The sequence below is a fragment of the Microcaecilia unicolor genome, chromosome 7 (assembly GCF_901765095.1).
Source record: "Microcaecilia unicolor chromosome 7, aMicUni1.1, whole genome shotgun sequence".
NCBI lineage: Eukaryota > Metazoa > Chordata > Amphibia > Gymnophiona > Siphonopidae > Microcaecilia > Microcaecilia unicolor.
In genome coordinates this window covers 256,863,543-256,888,277 of record NC_044037.1, presented here as the reverse complement: position 1 = coordinate 256,888,277, position 24,735 = coordinate 256,863,543, and the positions used below count along the sequence as shown (strand labels likewise).

Below are 24,735 nucleotides of genomic sequence, written 5' to 3'. Positions count from 1 at the left end.
GAGTGTGATTATTAAAAACAGCAGGAGTCATCATAATAAAACACGTGTACCCTTCCCTACAAAATTTCTAAAAATATAAGGAAAAACTTATCTTAGAAGAAAACAAAAAAGGAAGCTGAAAAATAAGATAAAACAATAAAAGTATTATAAACAGGAACTTTACAAGCTTATTATTTGAAAAAGTCCAGCTTTTACTGTTGCTTTAAATCCAGGTAAAGAAAATGGGGCTGTGAAAGTAAAGAAAAGCTACCACTCAATATTGTTGTATTTTTGTGTTAAAAGAAAGATTTGGGGATTGGAAAATAAAATCTATTCAATATATTATACAGTACATGGAAAAAGAAAAAAAAAACTATTACATATGTAATGGAGCTATGAGATATTTTGCCTTATTCTTTTTTTAACAACCTTAAAACGGCCTCCAAATTCAGTTCCTGCATCATTAAACATTTGACATTTGTCCAGTTAAAACTATTGGCTCATGCTTTCATTTTCCCCTCCTCAAATTACTACAGTGCTACAACTGATCTGACTATATTTTCCATTTCTTATAAATAGCCACAAGAAAAGTATTAATTATCCTTGTACGATTTAATGCACCAACTGCCTTAACCTTTCAGGTTGCCTTAAACGCCAGCATAACAAGGCATATCCATGGCAGCAAATGTGATTTATGACAGGAATCTTTAATTTCTGTTTTTAAATATGTTACCCACCGATCTGCATACATTTAAATTCACCCACAACACTCTTCTCTGTCTCGAGGCTGTTGTTTAATATTCAGGGATGATTTTTGTCCACATACATTTTGGTCTGTGTCACCTCAGATTAAATTATTACTGTTTGCAGCCTTTTCGGAGCAGGCCTGAGGCCCTTATTTACAAGAATCAATGAAACAGTAATGAAAATCCATTTTTCATACTATCAGCTTTGGTCTGCTTTTATTTAGTTAGCTGTGTCTAAGCAAGCAATTCATTTTGTGCAAATGTCACACTGAGAAAGAAAGAAAGTGTAGTGAAAGGGTTAATTCTGGTATAATATTCACATACTTTGTCAATGTAGAGCACAGAATGATAAAATATATAAATATATATATTTTTTAATATATGTAAAGTAATGTATATTGATACATAAGCAAGTCCTTTCATGATGAATATTGAAATATATATGCAAAGCACAGGAAATATGTAACATGTTATAGATCTCTCAGTGTACAGTTAAAGGAAATGAGCCATTTATATTCCACAATTTAGTGAATATCTACTGTTTATTGGTATAGAGCACATGCAAGTATATTTGTCTTTGTAATTTATTTAGGTAAATATATTTATTCATCTTAGGGGATCTTATGCTTTTCCTAGTTCTATAGTCGTAGACATAAATATTTAACTACACATTCTCTCAAATGTTATTCATGTAATTTATCAGAAAGAACACAACTTATAATAACTGTTAAAGCTATACCTTCAGTAAAATCTGAGATAGATTTATAAGAAAGTGGATGCTTTGATTTAGGAGAGGATTTCACAGACGATTCAGGAAAGACTGGATTAATGAGGCTGACGTCAATTAACCCAATCTGAAGCCTGATAGGAGACCTCAGTAAACAGCTATGCAGGAGGGTTTGGCAGATGGTTTAAATGATATTTTGATTTTAAAATGAGGCTGCAGACCCCCACAAAGCATTCAACAAGCCATTAGTTAGCAGACTATTTGGAGCTTTGAGTCCTGAGTGGCATTAGTAAATTCATTACAGTATGTATGCACCTCTCAAAATCCCCTTTTTGGGCATGCAGTGTTGCCAAACAATGTGTACATCTGAAATTGGACAGAGTAGTGCTTTGAACTCACTATGAATGATGTCATAGAATGACCACTGTCTTCACATTTGCGCACACTGTAGACAGTATCCTTGCTAAGCAAACTATTCCCATAAGGAGAGGTCAACTGAAACCTAAGGATGAACGATTGATAGTTGCAGTCTAGGACAGCGGGTTACGGAGAAGATGGTTTACAGCAAGCATTTAAAAAACTGATGCAACAGACATCTGCAGATTCTGTAAGTAAGAGCTGGAAACAGTTACTCATCTTGTGGGTGACTGGAAAGTGCTGATGGCAGAAAAATCTTATACAGAAAGGCACAAGAAGGTGGCATATCTCATTCATTGGAAACTCTATAAGTTTTACAACATCAGTGTACCAGAAAAGCATTGGGATCATGATCCTTAGAGAACGGTAGAAAACAAAGAGGTGGCTATGATCAACTGAGACATCCCCATCCCAACTGGGATATAGTGGTAAAAGAGAAAAACACCAAAATGGTATTGATTAAAGAGTTGTTGGTCCCAAGCAATTACTCGGTGAATCGTGTGGAGGGAGAGAAGATCCTCAAGTACCAAGAAATGCAGTCCAAGACCAAGAAAATGTGTCAGAAAGATATAGAAATATTTCCATAATTTTGGGTGCCACTGGCCATCCCATATCTTCAATACTCTTACAGTCTACATATTTTGATAGATTCTACATAGATTGCAAAAGAGTAAACCTCAACAATAGAGGGAGTTACAAAATAAAATAATATTCTACAAGCAAATAAATAAAATTCATTTAGGGAACAGATAAGCCTTAAAAAAAATTCCAAAATTGATGTACAATGGTAATTCTCAATAATGGAAAGTTAAGTTTAAACTTGTGAATCTCATGCACTTCATACTCATTACAGGGAAGATGTAAAATCCATATAATTCCTTCAGAATTTAACCCATGACATGATTTAAAAATCAAACATAAAATCTTAAAAACTATTCTTGAATTAATTCAAAGTCTGTGTAGAGAATTCAAGAGAGGAGATATTGTTTCCAGTTCTCTAAAACAAAAAATAAGCCTAGCAGCAGTATTTTGCAAAAGCTGGATCTTTTTTATAACTTCTAAGATTGCACAGTGCAAAGAATTACATTAATCTAGCTGTGGAAGTAATATTGATTAAGCTATTACTCTAAAACTCTCCTTGCTCAAAACAGATCTAATACAGTGGTGGAAATAAGTATTTGATCCCTTGCTGATTTTGTAAGTTTGCCCACTGACAAAGACATGAGCAGCCCATAATTGAAGGGTAGGTTATTGGTAACAGTGAGAGATAGCACATCACAAATTAAATCCGGAAAATCACATTGTGGAAAGTATATGAATTTATTTGCATTCTGCAGAGGGAAATAAGTATTTGATCCCCCACCAACCAGTAAGAGATCTGCCCCCTACAGACCAGGTAGATGCTCCAAATCAACTCGTTACCTGCATGACAGACAGCTGTCGGCAATGGTCACCTGTATGAAAGACACCTGTCACAGACTCAGTGAATCAGTCAGACTCTAACCTCTACAAAATGGCCAAGAGCAAGGAGCTGTCTAAGGATGTCAGGGACAAGATCATACACCTGCACAAGGCTGGAATGGGCTACAAAACCATCAGTAAGACGCTGGGCGAGAAGGAGACAACTGTTGGTGCCATAGTAAGAAAATGGAAGAAGTACAAAATGACTGTCAATCGACAAAGATCTGGGGCTCCACGCAAAATCTCACCTCGTGGGGTATCCTTGATCATGAGGAAGGTTAGAAATCAGCCTACAACTACAAGGGGGGAACTTGTCAATGATCTCAAGGCAGCTGGGACCACTGTCACCACGAAAACCATTGGTAACACATTACGACATAACGGATTGCAATCCTGCAGTGCCCGCAAGGTCCCCCTGCTCCGGAAGGCACATGTGACGGCCCGTCTGAAGTTTGCCAGTGAACACCTGTATGATGCCGAGAGTGATTGGGAGAAGGTGCTGTGGTCAGATGAGACAAAAATTGAGCTCTTTGGCATGAACTCAACTCGTCGTGTTTGGAGGAAGAGAAATGCTGCCTATGACCCAAAGAACACCGTCCCCACTGTCAAGCATGGAGGTGGAAATGTTATGTTTTGGGGGTGTTTCTCTGCTAAGGGCACAGGACTACTTCACCGCATCAATGGGAGAATAGATGGGGCCATGTACCGTACAATTCTGAGTGACAACCTCCTTCCCTCCGCCAGGGCCTTAAAAATGGGTCGTGGCTGGGTCTTCCAGCACGACAATGACCCAAAACATACAGCCAAGGCAACAAAGGAGTGGCTCAGGAAGAAGCACATTAGGGTCATGGAGTGGCCTAGCCAGTCACCAGACCTTAATCCCATTGAAAACTTATGGAGGGAGCTGAAGCTGCGAGTTGCCAAGCGACAGCCCAGAACTCTTAATGATTTAGAGATGATCTGCAAAGAGGAGTGGACCAAAATTCCTCCTGACATGTGTGCAAACCTCATCATCAACTATAGAAGACGTCTGACCGCTGTGCTTGCCAACAAGGGTTTTGCCACCAAGTATTAGGTCTTGTTTGCCAGAGGGATTAAATACTTATTTCCCTCTGCAGAATGCAAATACATTCATATACTTTCCACAATGTGATTTTCCGGATTTAATTTGTGATGTGCTATCTCTCACTGTTACCAATAACCTACCCTTCAATTATGGGCTGCTCATGTCTTTGTCAGTCGGCAAACTTACAAAATCAGCAAGGGATCAAATACTTATTTCCACCACTGTAGCTCTAAGCTTATGCAATTTGAAAAAAAAAATTCTTTATAAGATAGCTCATCTGAGGTTCAAAGGTCACCCAGGAATGCTAAAAAATCATTCCACACATTCCTTAATCTTCACTACCCCAACTGCAAAGGTCTAAAATATAAACTAACCCATGCATCAACCTTTTCCTACCCAAGTACACAATTCTGGAATGCGCTGCCGCGCAACTTAAAAATGATCTATGAACTAACTAACTTCCACAAACTACTGAAAACCCATCTCTTTAATAAGGTATACCACAAAGACCAACAAATGTGAACTCTTCCTCATTTACCCAGAATTGTCTTATAATTTCTGCTTGTTATACTACTATGTTGTTTTAATATCACCATGTAACCCAAGATCCTTCTGTAATACTACATGTATTACAAGATCAGTTCCCTAATTGGCAATAATTCAAGATTGCCAAACCATAAAATCTTGGTCTTCACTTTGTTCAGTTTTTAAAAATTCAAGCAAGACCATTTATTAACCAGAGAGATAATCTCAAATTTCACGTGGAGGGGCATAAAATGAATGGGGCACCCAGGTTTTCCTGAGGACGTCTTCGCAGGATGTCCTGGCGAAGGGGCGGGGAAACTCGTATTATCGAAACAAGATGGGCATCCATCTTTCATTTCGATAATACAGTCGGGGACGCTCAAATCTCAACATTTAGGTCGACCTTAGAGATGGTTGTCCTTAGAGATGGTCATCCCTGATTTTCAGCGATAATGGAAACCGAGGACACCCATCTCAGAAACGACCAAATGCATGCCCTTTGGTCACGGGAGGAGCCAGCATTCGTAGTGCACTGGTCCCCCTGACATGCCAGAACACCAACCGGGCACCCTAGGGGGCACTGCAGTGGACTTCAGAAATTGCTCCCAGGTGCATAGCTCACTTACCTTGGGTGCTGAGCACCCCAACCCCCCCCCCAAAAAACCCCCACTACCTACAACTGTACAACACTACCATAGCCCTAAGGAGTGAAGGGGGCACCTAGATGTGGGTTTCTGGTGGGTTTTGAAGGGCTCACATTTACCACCACGTTTAACAGGTAGGGGAGCATGGGCCTGGGTCCGCCTGCCTGAAGTGCACTGCACCCACTTAAACTGCTCCAGGGACCTGCATACTGCTGTCATGGAGCTGGGTATGACATTTGAGGCTAGCATAGAGGCTGGAAAAAAATTTTAACATTTTTTTTAAGGTGGGAAGGGGTTAGTGACTACTGAGGGAGTAAGCGGAGGTCATCCCTGATTCCCTCCGGTGGTCATCTGGTCAGTTTGGGCACCTTTTTGAGGCTTGGTCGCAAGAAAAAAGGACCAAGTCAGCCATGTGCTCGTCAGGGACGCCCTTCTTTTTTCCATTATCATCGGAGGACGCCCATGTGTTAAGCACGTACCAGTCCCGTTTTTGCTATGCTTCTGACACGCCCCCGGGAACTTTGGTCATCCCCGCGATGGAAAGCAGTTAAGGGTGCCCAAAATCGGCTTTTGATAATTCCGATTTGGGTGACCCTGGAAGAAGGACGCCCATTTCCTGATTTGTGTCGAAAGATGGTCGCCCTTCTCTTTCGAAAATAAGCATGCTAGTATTATATCAGCCAGTAATCAAAATATCCCTAACACCTCCTATTTAAATCATCCTTATCTGTAATCAATTCTTTTCACAGTGTGCTCATTTCTACAATCGTCATTTTAACCAATCGGGGATATTCAGAATTTTTAACAGCGCAACCATCCAGGTCATTTTTCAACATAATGATGGTGCTGTTTAACTCGTCATAATTCAACCCGTTTTCTTATTACTTTTTATTTTTTATTTTACCAATAGTATAAAACTTTACTTATATAGTGAATTCCCAATAATATAAAACTTTTCTTATATGGTGAATTCCAACTTCTCAGATAATAGATTTCCAATTGAGTAAATATAACTTAGCTTTTAAATAGCTGTATAGAGCATTGATTCTCCAGCTTCAAACCTCCGCCTCGAATTTCTTCGTCAGGGAAGAGGTTTGCTGAGAAGGAAACACAATCTATCAAACATTGTCCCCAAACCAACAGTTAAATTTCCTAATACTCACTCACTGTGAAATTACCGTCTTAGATATTGCTTCAACATCAAAATAAAATAAAATGGCTGCGGCGTCTCTTCTACCTCAGCAACTTAAATAACCACAGCTGAAAAGAATCCACCAGTTATAATGCAACCATGTCATATTCGAACCCACCAATCCTAGAGGAGGGAGTAGACAACATCATGAGATCTTAAAGGTATATCTCAAATTAAAGACCACCAATCGATTTCAGAGTTTAGTCCATAAGGAGATAACGAATGTAGATGAAAAATCCACCTTTGTTCTTTATAATTTAATAAGGATTCAGGATTTCCACCTTCCCATCCTAACTGAATATAGTCTATAATTCGCCACCTAATATCTTCAATTTGATGATTTTTTTCTATCCAGTGTTGGACTATAGGAGCAGTCAGTACTTTATTCTTTATCCGTGACTTGTGCTCATTCAGTCTGATTTTAATCGGGCGGCTTGATCTGCCTATATAAATCAAGTGGCATGGACATTCAATGATATATATACCATTAGATGAATTGCAATCAGTTCGAGCCCTTGCCACTATTGGTTGTGTAGATCGAGGGGGTGTCCAAGATATTCCTTCGATCGTAAACTGACACCATTGGCATGAATTACATTTAAAATGTCCCAAAGTCATAGGGTCCAATGCCACATAATCCAATCTCTTATAGGTCAACATCTCACCTATTGTTTTCCCTCTTTTGAACGTACAAATCGGATGATCTTCAAAGCAAGAATGTATCTGTAACATTTTCCAGTAGCAATGTATACTTCTATTAATATTCGAACTCAAAGTAGAATATGGAATGACCAAAACCAGTTTATCTTCTGCTTGTTGCACATTATATTGTAGCAACCAGTCCCTACAGGCAAATTTTGCTCTACGGTATGCCTTTTTAATAACCGTAATAGGATATCCTCTATTTAAGAATCGTGTTGTCATCTTGCATGCTTGATCTTCAAACATCACCTCTTCAGAGCAAATTCTTTTAATTCTTAGGAACTGGCTAATTGGCAAACTGGCTTTAAGATGGTAAGGATGGAAGCTTGAAAAGTGGAGCAAAGTGTTGCGCATAGTAGGTTTCTGATACAAATTAGTACATAAGTGTCCATGTTTTTTATACACCCAGACATCCAAAAATTCAATGCCTGTCAGATGTGACTTAGATGTAAATTTCAGATTACACTGGTAAGAATTTAGTTTTACCATAAACTTTTGCAAAGACTGAGGAGTTCCATTCCAGATAAAAAATATATCATCTAAAAAGCGCTTCCAAAGCGAAATCTGTTGAAATTCTCTTGATGAATATATAAAGGAATCCTCAAATTTAGCTAAATAAAGAGTTGCAATTGAGGGGGCTAAAGATGCCCCCATCGCCACACCTTGAATCTGTTCAAAAAACTCCTGTTGAAAAAAGAAGTAATTTTTTTCAATCACCAATTTTGCTAATTGCATCAAGAAATCTTTAGGGATGCGTTGAGGAGGTAAACGCATATCTAATATATCCGCAATAATTTGTAAAGCTTCTTTTTGAGGAATCACAGTATATAGAGAAGTGACATCTACCGTCACTAAAATGGAGTCCTCAGTTACTTGCACAGCTTGCAAAGAGCGCAAAAAATCAGTGGTATCTTGAAGAAAAGATGTAACTCTACTAGCCGCAGGTTTTAAAAAAACATCCAAGAACTTTGATAAAGGCTCAAGAACAGTATTACATAAAGCCACGATAGGGCGGCCAGGAGGATTATTCAAATCTTTACTTTTGGCAAAAAATAAATCCTAGGAATATTTGGATGTTCCTCCATGAGGAAACGAGCCTCCCTTGATGTTAATATTTGTCGTTCTACTGCCTCAGTCACTAAATCCTTAATAAGTTTTTGTAACAAAGAAGTAGGATCTGTCGACAATGTGGCATTGGACCCTATGACTTTGGGACATTTTAAATGTAATTCATGCCAATGGTGTCAGTTTACGATCGAAGGAATATCTTGGACACCCCCTCGATCTACACAACCAATAGTGGCAAGGGCTCGAACTGATTGCAATTCATCTAATGGTATATATATCATTGAATGTCCATGCCACTTGATTTATATAGGCAGATCAAGCCGCCCGATTAAAATCAGACTGAATGAGCACAAGTCACGGATAAAGAATAAAGTACTGACTGCTCCTATAGTCCAACACTGGATAGAAAAAAATCATCAAATTGAAGATATTAGGTGGCGAATTATAGACTATATTCAGTTAGGATGGGAAGGTGGAAATCCTGAATCCTTATTAAATTATAAAGAACAAAGGTGGATTTTTCATCTACATTCGTTATCTCCTTATGGACTAAACTCTGAAATCGATTGGTGGTCTTTAATTTGAGATATACCTTTAAGATCTCATGATGTTGTCTACTCCCTCCTCTAGGATTGGTGGGTTCGAATATGACATGGTTGCATTATAACTGGTAGATTCTTTTCAGCTGTGGTTATTTAAGTTGCTGAGGTAGAAGAGACGCCGCAGCCATTTTATTTTATTTTGATGTTGAAGCAATATCTAAGATGGTAATTTCACAGTGAGTGAGTATTAGGAAATTTAACTGTTGGTTTGGGGACAATGTTTGATAGATTGTGTTTCCTTCTCAGCAAACCTCTTCCCTGACGAAGAAATTCGAGGCGGAGGTTTGAAGCTGGAGAATCAATGCTCTATACAGCTATTTAAAAGCTAAGTTATATTTACTCAATTGGAAATCTATTATCTGAGAAGTTGGAATTCACCATATAAGAAAAGTTTTATATTATTGGGAATTCACTATATAAGTAAAGTTTTATACTATTGGTAAAATAAAAAATAAAAAGTAATAAGAAAACGGGTTGAATTATGACGAGTTAAACAGCACCATCATTATGTTGAAAAATGACCTGGATGGTTGCGCTGTTAAAAATTCTGAATATCCCCGATTGGTTAAAATGACGATTGTAGAAATGAGCACACTGTGAAAAGAATTGATTACAGATAAGGATGATTTAAATAGGAGGTGTTAGGGATATTTTGATTACTGGATTATGTTTTAAATCCCCACACTAATAAATACGTGGTCTCCTTAAATGAGAGTATTATATCAGCAGCATATGATAAACTAAGCACTCCTAAGTCTGATAACAATTCACCTAAGGGGCTGAGAAAAAGATTGAACAGTAACAGGGAGAGTGGTGAGCCCTGTGGAACTTCGCACATGGAACGCCATGGCACAGATGTAATATCATTTTTTTAACACAATAGATCCACTTAGTTAAGAATCCTCTGAACCAGTTTAACATGGTACCAGTCACCCCTATTCACTAAACCTATACAATAACTTTGAATGGTCTACAGCGTCAAACACCACTGAAATATCAAACTGTAGGAGGACCATCTGTTTCCCTTTACTTAAACAACTCAATTATTTGCAATGTTTCTGTACTATGCTGAGATCTACAACCATGTTCAGTAAAATGTAAACTTTCAGTTAAATGAAGAAAATTTGTTGTTTGTTCATCACAAATTCCAGGAGCTTTTCTATCCAAAGAATGAAAGAAATAGGTCAAAATTTCTCCACAGCTGTGTAACCCTGGTCTCACCACAAAGTTCCAGGCACCAGCTAGCTCTTCAGGTTCGCACCCAAATCAGGGTCACTACAAATGTTTTATATCACTGAGCTGGGCTTGATCCCGTTAGGCCGTAGGGTTTTAAGCCTCACTTGTATCTTATTTCTTTATCAACCTGGGAGTAAAATAACTTCACACTCCAAAGATACTCTCTACTCTAGAATTTATAAACAAATGCAAAACCTTACTGGAACACTGCAACAGGATATCCAGATTTCATAGTTTTCATGTAACAAACAATTCAATCTGTATCCCAAGAATTCAGTTTGCTGAAAGAAAAGAGGTTTTTTGTGCCAGTCCAAGACTCTTGGTGTAAATCTTATCTACCTAATTAATAGCCTCTTTATGAATCCTAGGCTGTTTACATATTTACGGCATCACCAGTCCTCCAATACCTATCCCTTCTGACAGAAAAATCCAAGGCTGTACTTGCAGTGCTTTCTCCAACAAACTGTTCCACTGGGCTTTTTCCAGTTGCTGGTCCCACTCAGGATAAGACTTGTCTGTCTGTCCTTACTCCAGAGGTGCACTTCCATGAGCTGCTGTCTCTGGTACTGAACAGGCTCTTTCCTGGTCTGCTCCCAGGCTGGGTTAAACCTTCTACCCACATGGAACACTCTTACAATCCAATTAGTGGCAAAAAAAATCTCTTTATTCTGTCTTAGGTTATTGGGCCTATCTAGAACACCCCCTCACCTCACGGGACCTGCTGGGGGTGAAGACAACCAAAGGCCATGTGCTCACTAATCCTATCATTTTTATAATTTTCAAACTCTACCCCACAAATGACATCCATTGTCACTCTTACTTTTCTAAACATCCCTCTGGGTTGAGCTCTCCCCCTCCCATCCATGGCTGCTCTCCTTCCACCCAGTGACTGGACAGTTCTGAAACAGTCTAGTAATCCACTGAGGAAATTTCCAACTCAATTTACCAGGGGATTACAGCTTTAAGATCTAATCCAATAGACTTAGGTATTGGAGTTAAAACTATATCAGTAAATTTATCAGGATTGGTTCCCACTTCAAGCAATAGGTTAATTAACCAAGTTAACCAAAACAGAACTTCCACAGAAATTGATTTCAGCAGAAAAGAAAGGACAAGTATCCCAGGAACAGGCCTTACTAAAAAGCCTCACCAGGATCTTAGACAATGAGTCTGATGTTATCCATGAAAAGGAGGACCAGAGTTTATCACCTGGTATACCATCGTGTTGACTATCTTTCTCCTACTATACTTCAACCTGGTGCAGAAGCATTGGCATTTTTTTCAGTCTAAGGTTAATAGAATTAGGCTTTTTTATTATCTCAGCTAAGAATTCCCTAATTGTGGCTGTGCCACATGATCTTTATCCTACCACAATATCACTTTGTATTTGTTCTCACCGGAACCGGCAAACGCCTCTCCGGTACTATGTAAACCACATTGAGCCTACAATATGTGGGAAAATGTGGGATACAAATGTAATTAATAAATAAATAAATAAGAAATAAATATCAACCATTTTAGTCAACAAAGTAAAAATCTTAAATGCTTTCTTCATAGGACTCTCTGATTTCTTTATTTTATCCTCATAATATATCTTTTTAGACTCCTGAATCACCAGCTTATATTTTTAATCTCTAGTCTCTAATTGGGAAAGCTCTGATCATCTCTACACTTCCTCCAAATCCTTCTTAATTTCTGACAATATGCCTTCACAGAACTCAAATGTTTCATATACCAGGGATTTTTAACTTGTCTGACTTTTTTCTCCTTTAATGATGCCATCTTATCCAAAACTGCCTTAACAAACTCATTCCATACTTTCAAAGGCTTGAACAAAAAGAACTTCCAAATCCACCTGGAAAAGTTGCCAATACATGTTACATTTTCTAGTTTAAAAAGAAATCTACTGTAGCTACATTTAATTTTCGAAAGGGTGACTATTATAAAATGAGAAAAATGGTTAAAAAGAAGCTAAAAGGATCGACAGCTAAGGTTAGGACACAACATAAGTACATAAGTACATAAGTAGTGCCATACTGGGAAAGACCAAAGGTCCATCTAGCCCAGCATCCTGTCACCGACAGTGGCCAATCCAGGTCAAGGGCACCTGGCATGCTCCCCAAACGTAAAAACATTCCAGACAAGTTATACCTAAAAATGCGGAATTTTTCCAAGTCCATTTAATAGCGGTCTATGGACTTGTCCTTTAGGAATCTATCTAACCCCTTTTTAAACTCCGTCAAGCTAACCGCCCGTACCACGTTCTCCGGCAACGAATTCCAGAGTCTAATTACACGTTGGGTGAAGAAAAATTTTCTCTGATTCGTTTTAAATTTACCACACTGTAGCTTCAACTCATGCCCTCTAGTCCTAGTATTTTTGGATAGCGTGAACAGTCGCTTCACATCCACCCGATCCATTCCACTCATTATTTTATACACTTCTATCATATCTCCCCTCAGCCGTCTCTTCTCCAAGCTGAAAAGCCCTAGCCTTCTCAGCCTCTCTTCATAGGAAAGTCGTCCCATCCCCACTATCATTTTCGTCGCCCTTCGCTGTACCTTTTCCAATTCTACTATATCTTTTTTGAGATACGGAGACCAGTACTGAACACAATACTCCAGGTGCGGTCGCACCATGGAGCGATACAATGGCATTATAACATCCGCACACCTGGACTCCATACCCTTCCTAATAACACCCAACATTCTATTCGCTTTCCTAGCCGCAGCAGCACACTGAGCAGAAGGTTTCAGCGTATCATCGACGACGACACCCAGATCCCTTTCTTGATCCGTAACTCCTAACGCGGAACCTTGCAAGACGTAGCTATAATTCGGGTTCCTCTTACCCACATGCATCACTTTGCACTTGTCAACATTGAACTTCATCTGCCACTTGCACGCCCATTCTCCCAGTCTCGCAAGGTCCTCCTGTAATCGTTCACATTCCTCCTGCGACTTGACGACCCTGAATAATTTTGTGTCATCGGCGAATTTAATTACCTCACTAGTTATTCCCATCTCTAGGTCATTTATAAATACATTAAAAAGCAACGGACCCAGCACAGACCCCTGCGGGACCCCACTAACTACCCTCCTCCACTGAGAATACTGGCCACGCAATCCTACTCTCTGCTTCCTATCTTTCAACCAGTTCTTAATCCATAATAATACCCTACCTCCGATTCCATGACTCTGCAATTTCTTCAGGAGTCTTTCGTGCGGCACTTTGTCAAACGCCTTCTGAAAATCCAGATATACAATATCAACCGGCTCCCCATTGTCCACATGTTTGCTTACCCCCTCAAAAAAATGCATTAGATTGGTGAGGCAAGACTTCCCTTCACTAAATCCGTGCTGACTTTGTCTCATCAGTCCATGTTTTTGTATATGCTCTGCAATTTTATTCTTAATAATAGCCTCCACCATCTTGCCCGGCACCGACGTCAGACTCACCGGTCTATAATTTCCCGGATCTCCTCTGGAACCCTTCTTAAAAATCGGAGTAACATTGGCTACCCTCCAGTCTTCCGGTACTACACTCGATTTTAGGGACAGATTGCATATTTCTAACAGTAGCTCCGCAAGTTCATTTTTTAGTTCTATTAATACTCTGGGATGAATACCATCAGGTCCCGGTGATTTACTACTCTTCAGCTTGCTGAACTGACCCATTACATCCTCCAAGGTTACAGAGAATTTGTTTAGTTTCTCCGACTCCCCCGCTTCAAATATTCTTTCCGGCACCGGTGTCCCCCCCAAATCCTCCTCGGTGAAGACCGAAGCAAAGAATTCATTTAATTTCTCCGCTACGGCTTTGTCCTCCTTGATCGCCCCTTTAACACCATTTTCGTCCAGCGGCCCAACCGACTCTTTGGCTGGTTTCCTGCTTTTAATGTATCTAAAAAAATTTTTACTATGTATTTTTGCTTCCAACGCTAATTTCTTCTCAAAGTCCTTTTTTGCCCTCCTTATCTCCGCTTTGCATTTGGCTTGGCATTCCTTATGATCTATCCTGTTACTTTCAGGTGTGGATGTTATTCAAAAATACCATCTTGGAAGCCTAGACCAGATACATTCCACTTATTTGCAAAGGTGGAAAGAAGAGAAAACAACAGCCAACATGGTTAAAAGATGAAGTAAAAGAGGCTATTTTAGCAAAAAGATTGTCCTTTAACTAAGCTGTAGTAAGAGCTAGCATGTGCTTACTACAGCTTAAAATGGCTTATTGAGGAATTCGCTCAGTAATCTTGAGGTATGTTCCATATCTGCCATTTTCGGTGCAACAAAAGATATTTTTGTAGTTTTTAGCACCGGGTTACCACGGGAGCCCTAACCAAAACCTCAATGGGTGGCGGTAAGTGTTCCCTACCGCATAGCCATGCGGTAAGAGTAATATTACCGCATGGCCATTTTTAGGGGCTTTTTACCTGCTGCAGGAAAGGGCTCTCGTGCTTGGTAAAATGGCTCCCACCGCTACCACAGAGCCCTTTTTACCACAGCTTGATAAAAGGACCCCTTAGTGCATCCGCATTACTGTGTGCTAACTGGTTAGAGCAGGATTATTGTGTGGGCCCTTACCACCTACAATTTTTTATAAACTGCAAGTGAATGGCACATGACTATTGATTGAAAAAATAGGAAATCAGCTATAACTAAGGCCACTTTTTACTGCAGCTTAGTATAAGGACCCCTAAGGGTAAGAAAACAAACATATAGCAGACCTAAATTTGAAGCCAACAATTATAGACACTCAAATCTTATGACCTTAAGTTCATCTGAAAATCTTTCTAAAACTAAGGGGTCCTTTTACTAAGCTGTGGTAAAAAGTGGCCTGTGGTAGTGTAGGCACATCTACAAAAAATGATTTTATTTTAACGAGATGGGAAAAGGACCTGTGGTACAAATGAAACCAGCACACACCCAAAACTAGCCTGAGCCCTTAACACCGCCCATTGATCTAGCGGTAAAGGCTTACGCTCTAAATGCATGATGACTGGCTGGCCCACACCAAGTGCTAATTACCACTGGAACTGGTGCATATAGGAGGAAATAAATAACATCCTTATATGGTGTTTAGCCCTGCCCAGTGCATCCCAGAATGCACTGGGCAGGGCCTGAGTGCTGCCATTTTGTTCTGGACAGGCTCGAGGCAGGAGGAGGAGCCATTGCTCCTGCCCTCCTGCCTCCACCTTGTTCTAAGGTACAGGGAGGGGCGGGAGTGTGGGTCAGGTGCAGGAGTGAAGGAGGGGTATGTGCTCCTGTGCAAGGCAAGGGGTTTGGTCCACTGGACCACCAGGGAAACGGTTTTTAAAGGTTCCGGGGTCAAGGGGTGGGGGGGGGTCATGGTCCACTGGACCACCAGGGAAAGTTTTTAAAAAAATTTTGGGGGGTCAGGTCCACTGGACCACTGGGGTAACAATGGCAGTCTAGTGCATCCGAGCTGTCAATGGATTTGACAGCAGTGTCAAATCCATTTGACAGCTCGAACTCACAAACAGCAAGGATGCACAAAGGGGGATCCGTGCAGCTCATTTGCATGCAATCCCCTTTGTGCATCACTGGCTGTTAGCGATTCGCTAAATTTTAGCGAGGCAGCCGTATTTTACGGCTGCCTTTGTACAACGGGGGCCTTGGTCAGGATCTCAAAGACTAATTCCATCACATCCAAACACTCTGCAACTTCTTTATTTAAACATAAACTTCATTATCAAGCATCTTCTTTATAGATTTTGGACATACTCAATACCCATTCACAGCCTTGGGCTTTTCTTACTAAGCATGTTGTTTGTACGTTACTATTTTAATCAAGAATCTCCCCTCACAGCTTAGAGTCTCCTCTTTCTAAACTTTAAATATAAGCATTATAATTTCCTCAAGCTTTTCACAGTTCCTCTTTCCCTGTCAGCTTTTACTCCCCCTGCATGTGATGAGGCCCTGGTGTGCTCTAGGCTGCACTCCAGTCCAGGTTTTCCTGTTCACACTTTCACCAGGAGCAATGCCTCAGCTTGTAGCATTTGTGCTATGAATCCAGTCCCATGGTACCTTATTCCTGGCCAAGCTTTTAGGTACCTGCTGTACAAACGCAATTCAAGCTTCATCTTCCCTCAGCCTTGCTCAGGCTTAAACACAAGCTGCCTGTATTCATAAACTGCTTGCAGGAGGTCGAAGCAGAAAAAAAAATAGCATTAATACTGATAACACAACATATTTTCATTATCTAATACCAGTCTTTTCAGTTGCTTAGCTGAATTTCTTTACTTCGGTATCTAATGAGCATTAAAATCTCAGAAACAACTTTTTTTTACCAGCAGTTATATCTGTCTTTGAACTTGCAGAATTCACTTCCTGTTTTATCTCAGCCTCATTAGGTCTCCTCTGTTTTTATTTAACAAAGTGCAAGGCCAAATGATTCAGTTTTGTGATGCAAGTTTCAGCTGTAAACTACGAACAGTTACTTAGTGATCATGACAAAAAGATTGCCGAGTGATGTCTGTTACTAAAATAATGGATAATGCCTCAACATATTGTCCTGAATCTAAATCAAGTGACAATTAAATAACAAACACTTCAAATAAATAATGCTAGGTAGGGCTCTCAAAAATGGCCCTATTTATTAGCCTTGGTGCTCCCATATCAGTTATACATAGGTCTCCTCTCTTTTTATTCATATGTATATTATTGCTTACATTTATTGCATTTGTATCCCACATTCCCCCACCTATTTGCAGGCTCAATGTGGCTTACATAGATTTGTTGACATTATCATAGCAATATATCAGGTACAGTTAGTAATGTGTGACGATCAAGGATGGGAAGAGGGAGAAGGAAGGTAGTGATAAGGATAGTTGTATAAGGTGACCTTTCATAATTGAGCGGGTTGGTGAGGTGCTTTAGAATGATTATAGGTGTTCATTGTAGGCCTTGTTGAAGAAGAATGTTTTCAGAGATTTTCGAAAGCTAGTTGTTTCGTTGATTGCTTTCAGGACTTTGGGTAATGCATTCCATAATTGCGTGCTCTTGTACGAGAACGTAGTGGCATGCATCAGTTTGTACTTCAGTCCTTTGCAACTGGGGTAGTGTGTATGCCTATTTCCAATGCAAGTTGAACATCATATACTGTGGTCATACCTGCTGTTTTAGAAATCTCCATCCCCTAGTGACTAGTCCTATCTTCCATTGCTGGTGCTACCTCCTTAATTTATGAAACCTATATGATCCTTTACCTAAGACTAGCTCCCAGATTTCCATAGATTCATAATGATAGGACTGTTGCAAAGGCTTTAGAAGTACCTGGGAACTCTCCAAGCTTGCCCCAGAGTTTCTAAAACAGATCTCTATTGCTTGACACCTTAAAAAATTTTGACTACTGCTGCCAAAGAGAGCACTCACACTGAGTTGCTGCTGTTATGAAAACCTGATGACAGCAGCATACAAAATTTCTGTGTACAGTCACAAGGGGTTGTATGACTCCATCAATAGTATGTATTGGGAAATAAGAGTTATATACACCTATTCTGGTCATCATTTGCACCCAGTACTGGGGGGGGGGGGGAGAGAGATGCTGGATATGCGGGGTACAGGAGGAAAGGGAGAGAGGTGCTGGATATGTTAGGGGGCAGGAGGGAAGGGGGAGAGGTTCTGTACATGCAAGGGGGGGGGGCTGGAGCAAAGGGAGAGAGGTGCTAGATCCATAGGAGAGGGAAGGAATGGGTTAGAGGGAAAGGAGAGAGATGCTGGACCACAAAGATAATGGAAGAGAGGGTCAAATGCTGAACCCACAGTGGTAGAATAAGCAGATGCATAAGGGGGAGGGAAGAGAGAAGAATAGGAGCTGGTTGGGGTGGGATCAGAGAAGAGAGGGACACATTGGTGTGGGTGAGGGAAAAGGGGATATAGGGACATAAAGAGAAACAGAAGGGAGATGATGGGCATTGGGTAGGAGCATGGGGACAGGGACACAGATGAGATGCTGTATTGGGATGACATGGACACAGAGGGGCAATGCCTGACCTGGGGGGGGGAGGAGATATGGGAATAGAGATACAATGGACACAGAGGGGAGATACCAGACAAGGGGAGAATAGGAAAACAGAAGGGAGATACAGGGCATAGGGTACATGGGTGCGCAAAGGAATGATGATGGATGCGGGGATATGAACACAGGGGAGATGCTGGACAAGGAAATATAGGGACACAGAGATGGGAGATGGATGGTGGACATGGTTAGCTTGACGGAGTTTAAAAAGGGGTTAGATAGATTCCTAAAGGACAAGTCCATAGACCGCTATTAAATGGACTTGGAAAAATTCCGCATTTTTAGGTATAACTTGTCTGGAATGTTTTTACGTTTGGGGAGCGTGCCAGGTGCCCTTGACCTGGATTGGCCACTGTCGGTGACAGGATGCTGGGCTAGATGGACCTTTGGTCTTTCCCAGTATGGCACTACTTATGTACTTATGTACTTATGGACAGGAAAGACAAAGGGAAGCAGAAACCAGAGACTGGGACCAATATGATTTAAAAAATAAAATGACAGACAACAAAAAGGTATAAAAATATTTTTATTTTATTTTCTGTGATTAGAATATGTCAGATTTGGCTTGTACATCTTGCCAGAGCTGGTGTTAGACATGGCTGGGGCACAGGGCAGAAATCTGGGAGAGAACCCCAAAGCCCATTACCAGGCTGCGCCTTCTTCGGGTCCTGGCAGGCTTGGGGCTCTCTCTGGCCACAGAGTCAAGCACAATTCCCCCAGTTGTACACCTCTAACACCATCCCTGGTATGTGCTATCTTTATATTTTGTACAGGAGGAAATGCCTTTTTTGTTTCTTTACTGTTGTACTACATGCAAGGTCTGGCTTCTTGGGGTTTCAGCTTAATTTATATTTATAGAGTTTGTGGTCACTTATTCTGTATTTGGCATTCATGTTCTGTGTGTGTGTGACCGAGGTATTCTGTCACCGAGAAGTTTCTATGTAGCATTCTCTAGTAAGTTGGTTTGTTCAGTTTTCTCGGTAGATGTATCAATATTTTAGGGCCCCACTGTAATGTTTAGGGCACCACCTTTTCATAGGTAGGATCCTTGTTTTGGAAGTTAATGCTGGCATGGTAGATTTGTTCTAGATTCTGAGTGACTTTTTGTTTATAGATTTTTTTAAAATTACAATATGTCTATTGAGATTTCACTAGAAAACAAATTTGCTTTGTATGGTGAGTTTTATGGGAACATGCCCATGCTCAGCTCTGCATCCATTGTTGCAGGAGGTTCTCTGGATACGGATTATATTTGGCTTCAATACCAAAATGTGTGTTGGGAGTGAAGTAGAGATGGAGCATGGGGTGGGGAGGGGTAGGGAGAGAGCATGGTGTGCATCAGGTGGCAGTTTTTTTTTCTCTTTCAAAAAGTTGGCAACTCTAGCGCCCACCCATCCAACCTGTTGGCCCACTCCAAAATTGTCTTCTGTCTATGCCACTTTTGTCTCTCATTGAACATTCTATAGTCTCAGGGTCAGGGCCAGTACAAGGATATTAGAAACCCTAGGTGAATATTCAACCTTCCATCCCCTTCCCCTTGCAACAAGGTGTCAGGGTCAGAGGGCCCTCCTCTGAGATTTTGAAAATCAACAACAATCAGACTTCATCACTACCACTCCCAGAACAATTCTAAAATTATTAGACATCATGAGGATAATTAACATTTTGTGTATGGGTAAAATATAGGTGCTTATTTTTCTTTATGCGGCCTTTGCCAGGTATTCAAAGGTAAAATGCACACTGTAAGGTCTCCACCACCGGGAGACTCTTGGAAAAGTCTCCTGCACGGGACTCTTGAGTCCCTCGGCCCTTTAGCTGAGCTCTGTGCTGTAATCCACTGCTAAAGAGCACACAGCAATCCACAAGGTCAGATCATTATACTTTATTGTAATCCCTTTGTGTCAACTGCTCCTCCAAAGGTAGTTCTTACCATAGCATTTCTCAAGAAGCATAGCAGTTCAACAGCATAGTATTCAAAACAAAACAAAACCCCCCAAAAAACCCAAAAGGTTCCAAAATCTCAGCAGTTCATATAAAGCAGTAATGTAAAGCAATTCTTCAAACAAAGTAGCTCAAAAAGGGCTCAAACTCCCAGCAGTTCATGTATAGCAGGTATGCAAAGTAATTTTCCAAACATGGTAGCTCCAGAAAGGGTTCAAACCCTCCCCATAAGTTCATATCAGCAGTTAGGCAAAACAATCCCCCAAACACAGCAGTTCAGAATGGGTTCACACTCCCCAGCAGTTCATGTAAGCAGTTATGCAAAACAATTCCCCAAACACAGCAGCTCAGAAAGGGTTCAAACTCCCAGCAGTTCATGTATAGCAGTTGTGCCCCAAACCACCACTCCTCCTCTCTCCCTTTCAAAAGAAATCAACCTAGGGAGAGTGGCAAGGGTCCCTCCCCAACCAGGCCAGCATTATACCCTGACCAACACCCGCATGACCCTTCCATGGTAAACCTGTTCTCTCAGCTCCCCTCGTGGGATAGCCACCTTTTCCCTTCTTCTACCGGGCTCTCCTCCCGAGCAGCCCTCTCCTGTTTCAACTCCTTTCCTTCCAGTTTAGTCAGAGCAGCAATCTCCATCAGCTCCTCTTGCTCTAGTTCCTCCCCCTTTTTTTCCTCTTGCCAGTCCATAGGTTTCTCCCTACACCCATTGCTCAGATGCTCTCCATTTGCTTGATTGGGCAGGTTCAGAACTCCTTCCCTTGTCCTGGCTCTCTGGGACATTAGTGCATCTTAGTAAAAGTTCAAGACTAGATAAGCTTCCTAAAAATGTAAGAGGGAAGGGAAATGGGGCTTGATATACTGCCTTTCTGAGGTTTTTGCAACTACATTCAAAGTGGTTTTCATATATTCAGGTACTTATTTTTGTACCAGGGGCAATGGAGGGTTAAGTGACTTGCCCAGAATCACAAGGAGCTGCAGTGGGAATTGAACTCAGTTCCCCAGGATCAAAGTCCATTGCACTAACCATTAGGCTACTCCTCCACTTAGCAGAGCTTGCATGCTAATCAGCTCCATTGAGAGGGGCCAATAAAGAGAACATTCTCGTACAGAACTGCTTCAATGCCCACTTTTCAAAGATGACTCAAGTGCATAGTTATCAATGTGGTCTACCTTTAAGATGTGTTATTTTACCACAGGTCCCATTTTATTCAATGAGACATAGGGCCCTTTTACTAAAGCTTAGCACGGGCTAACAAACATTAGCAAGTGCTAAATGTTACATGTTGTATTAGTAAAAGGGCTTTCTAGTTACTACTAACTGGGGTTAACAGTAAAATAAAACATCTTTAATGGTAGCCTAGCCCTTCAGTCAATTAAGGGCACTGATGCCATCTCATATATTCTTAAAACATCTTTAAGTTAAGTGACTGTGCATATGAGGGTAAATTTGTGATAGAATACTTAAGAGCCCTTTTACCAAACTGTGGTAAAAAGTGGCCTTAGGGTGTACTTATGTGGGTCATTCCTGTGCCCTAAGGCTACCCAGGAACGCTAAAAGATCATCACGCACATTCCTGGGACTTCATTTCCCTAGTTGTAAAGGTCTAAAATGAACTAGTACATGTATCCTGCTTTTCCTACATTGGCACACAGTTGTGGAATGCATTACCACTTGATCTGAAAAATATTCATGACCTAATCAACTTTCAAAAATCACTAAAGACTTTTCTTTTTAACAAGACTTACCATAATAATCAATAATAGGAATTCCAATGCATCACTACTTACTTGATAGTCTGACTGTTTCTGATTTATTGAATTGTTTATATCCATTATGCTACACTTGTTTTTTTGTATGCAACCAGTTGTTTATCTACTTTGATTGGCGCTTGCCATGATGTGTTATTGTAAGCCACATTGAGTCTGCAAATAGGTGGGAAAATGTGGGATACAAGTGCAACAAATAAATAAATAAATTTTTATTATATGGATTCTTCATTAATTTTCCAATTAATGCATGGCCATTGGCATCTGAGCTCCTACTGCCATCTATTTTGTAGGCAGTAATCACACGCTAATCAGTTAACGCATGGCAATGTATCTGTGCTAACGATTAGCACAGAAGACGACATCTCTCCTCTCCCTAACTCTCCCCTAGTACTAAAAAGTAAAATCACTGATCACAAAATTACCACAGGAAGCCTGAGCGTAAGGCCTTTTCTTGCTGAGGTAAGCAAATGTTAGTGTTTACCACAGCTTAGTAAAATGACCCGTTATTATCTCCCTAATTTTATAAAAGCCACCAAAAATTATGGGCACTTATTACATTTTGTTGAACTTTACGTGCAATCTGAAAAAGGGGGTGCAGGAGTGGGAGGGGCATGGGCGGAACATGGGAGTGTCTCTAGCAATTATGTGTGTTGCTGTAGTATAAGGGGGATACATGCATAATTTAGGCATGTACATTTGCACCACATTTCAGCTGGTGCAAGTGGCCATGCCTAAAGTTAGACATGATTCCTGGGCTTAAGCCCTATTCTATAAACCACGCCTAACTTTAAGCACAGTTTATAGAATAGCACTGTTTTTGGCACTGATTTTTTTAGGCACCATATATAGAATCCAGCTCAATGTATATTTGTACATGTGAGGGTTTTTTTATAGGAGCTATTTTACATTCACATATAGGCATATCCACAAGAGCAAACCTTTATCAAATCACCCTCATACTGCATATTTGATGACAAAGAATGAGCAATTGTGCTTGCCTTTTGAGATTTTCAGGTCTCAAAGGCATTGACCATGGAAACCCAGTCTGCTATGATATGCTTACAGCTTCATTTGCAGAGTTTCTGATAGGTTAATAAATGGAGAGTGGAAGGAGGAGGGAAAGGAATAAAATTTAATAACTGAATAAAAATGTAAATAAAGATTTGCCTAAAATTACTTGACCAAGAAATAATTCTTCCTCCCCCTTAAGCTAATACTTTGATAAGCTCTATGTGGTGATTCTGATTTGGAGCGTGACCTTTGAAAATGCTCTCTAGCTTGATTAAAGATGTATTAAATTTGTTTAAATAAACCGCGTTGTAATGGCACATCATTTGTAAGAAGCTATTAGGGGGCTGGAAAATCGGCTGCTATATTTGCATGAAAATGTATCCTGCTCAAATCGAGGATCTCTCCTGAATTAACTGCAAAGAGAAAGTGACACTTTCATAATTTTTCAGTGGCACAGACAAGGTAAAACTTAATGCTAAGCTCTGTGAAGGAGGCGGGAGCTCTGTGTCAGCAATTTAACAGCACATTTAAGGAAATCTTTTCAGCAACACTGCTGTTCTATAATTTATGTTAGTATCTCAGTAGATACTGATGTGGAAGTTACTTTTACAACAGGTTGCATAGGTAGAAAGTCCAAACAGGTACCTATTTTGGAGCTGCTTTATAAAGGTACCATAAGCTTTACAAAACCTGCAAAACTTGTGGCTATGTGTGCACACAAATTTCTATTGATTGTAGAGTTGGTGTAAATGTATGTGCATCAAGTATGCACATATATGTATATTTTATAAAATATGTGCATACATCAGAACTCTATCCACTTGCCACTCAAACTCCTTCTCTAAACATGCCTACACTCAGATCACATAAAAGTAGGCAAGAATATTCTTTGTGCCTAATTTATACTTGTGCAATCTCTGGGGTGATTTTATAAAAGCCCTTTTCCACTGGAGAAATAGGATTCATCTGAAGAAAAATATTTTTTTAAATTGCCCCCTTAACTACGGCCCCTTGGAAAAAAAAGAGTCCTTTTTACTAAAGAATGTTAAGCACTTAACCCTGGATTCTATCAGGCCCCATCTCCTTTCCCTTTAAGCACTTATGGCCCCTTTTACGCTAAACATAAGCGTGTGCTAAATGCTAGAGATGCCCATATATTCCTTCGGGTGTCTCTAGCATTTAGCATGTCCTAAAAAGGCTAGTGTTCCTTTGTAAAGGATCTCCAAAGAGCCTTATTCTATAAAGCTTGTGCTCCTAAATTTATGATCATAATTTATGCTCATAAATTATGAGCTTCATCTATTTTGGAGTATAGATATGCTTATAATTTAGGAGCATAAATTCAGGAGCGTAAATGTAGGAGCATAAATTATGTTCATAAATTTAGGAGCATAAATTTTAGGAGCGTAAATTTGGGAGTATAACCTTTATAGAATAAGGCCCTTAACCCCTGGATTCTATATAGATCACACAAATTTGGGTACAGAGCCCAGATGCACACATAAACTAGTCAATTGCAGCCTAACAACCAATTATTGGCATTAATTGGCACTTAACACTAATTTGGATTTACTTGCACATCTGCCTATGTGCTGTTCT

At 40.2% G+C, this 24,735-nt stretch overlaps 1 long non-coding RNA gene across 1 annotated transcript; it reads left to right on the top strand.

Annotated features, from left to right (window-relative positions):
• The first annotated feature begins 1,105 nt into the window (after positions 1–1,105).
• LOC115474046 lies at positions 1,106–24,735 on the top strand. Its single transcript, XR_003942801.1, has 3 exons — positions 1,106–1,118; positions 9,765–9,769; positions 24,657–24,735. It is a non-coding gene; the product is annotated as an uncharacterized LOC115474046 (long non-coding RNA).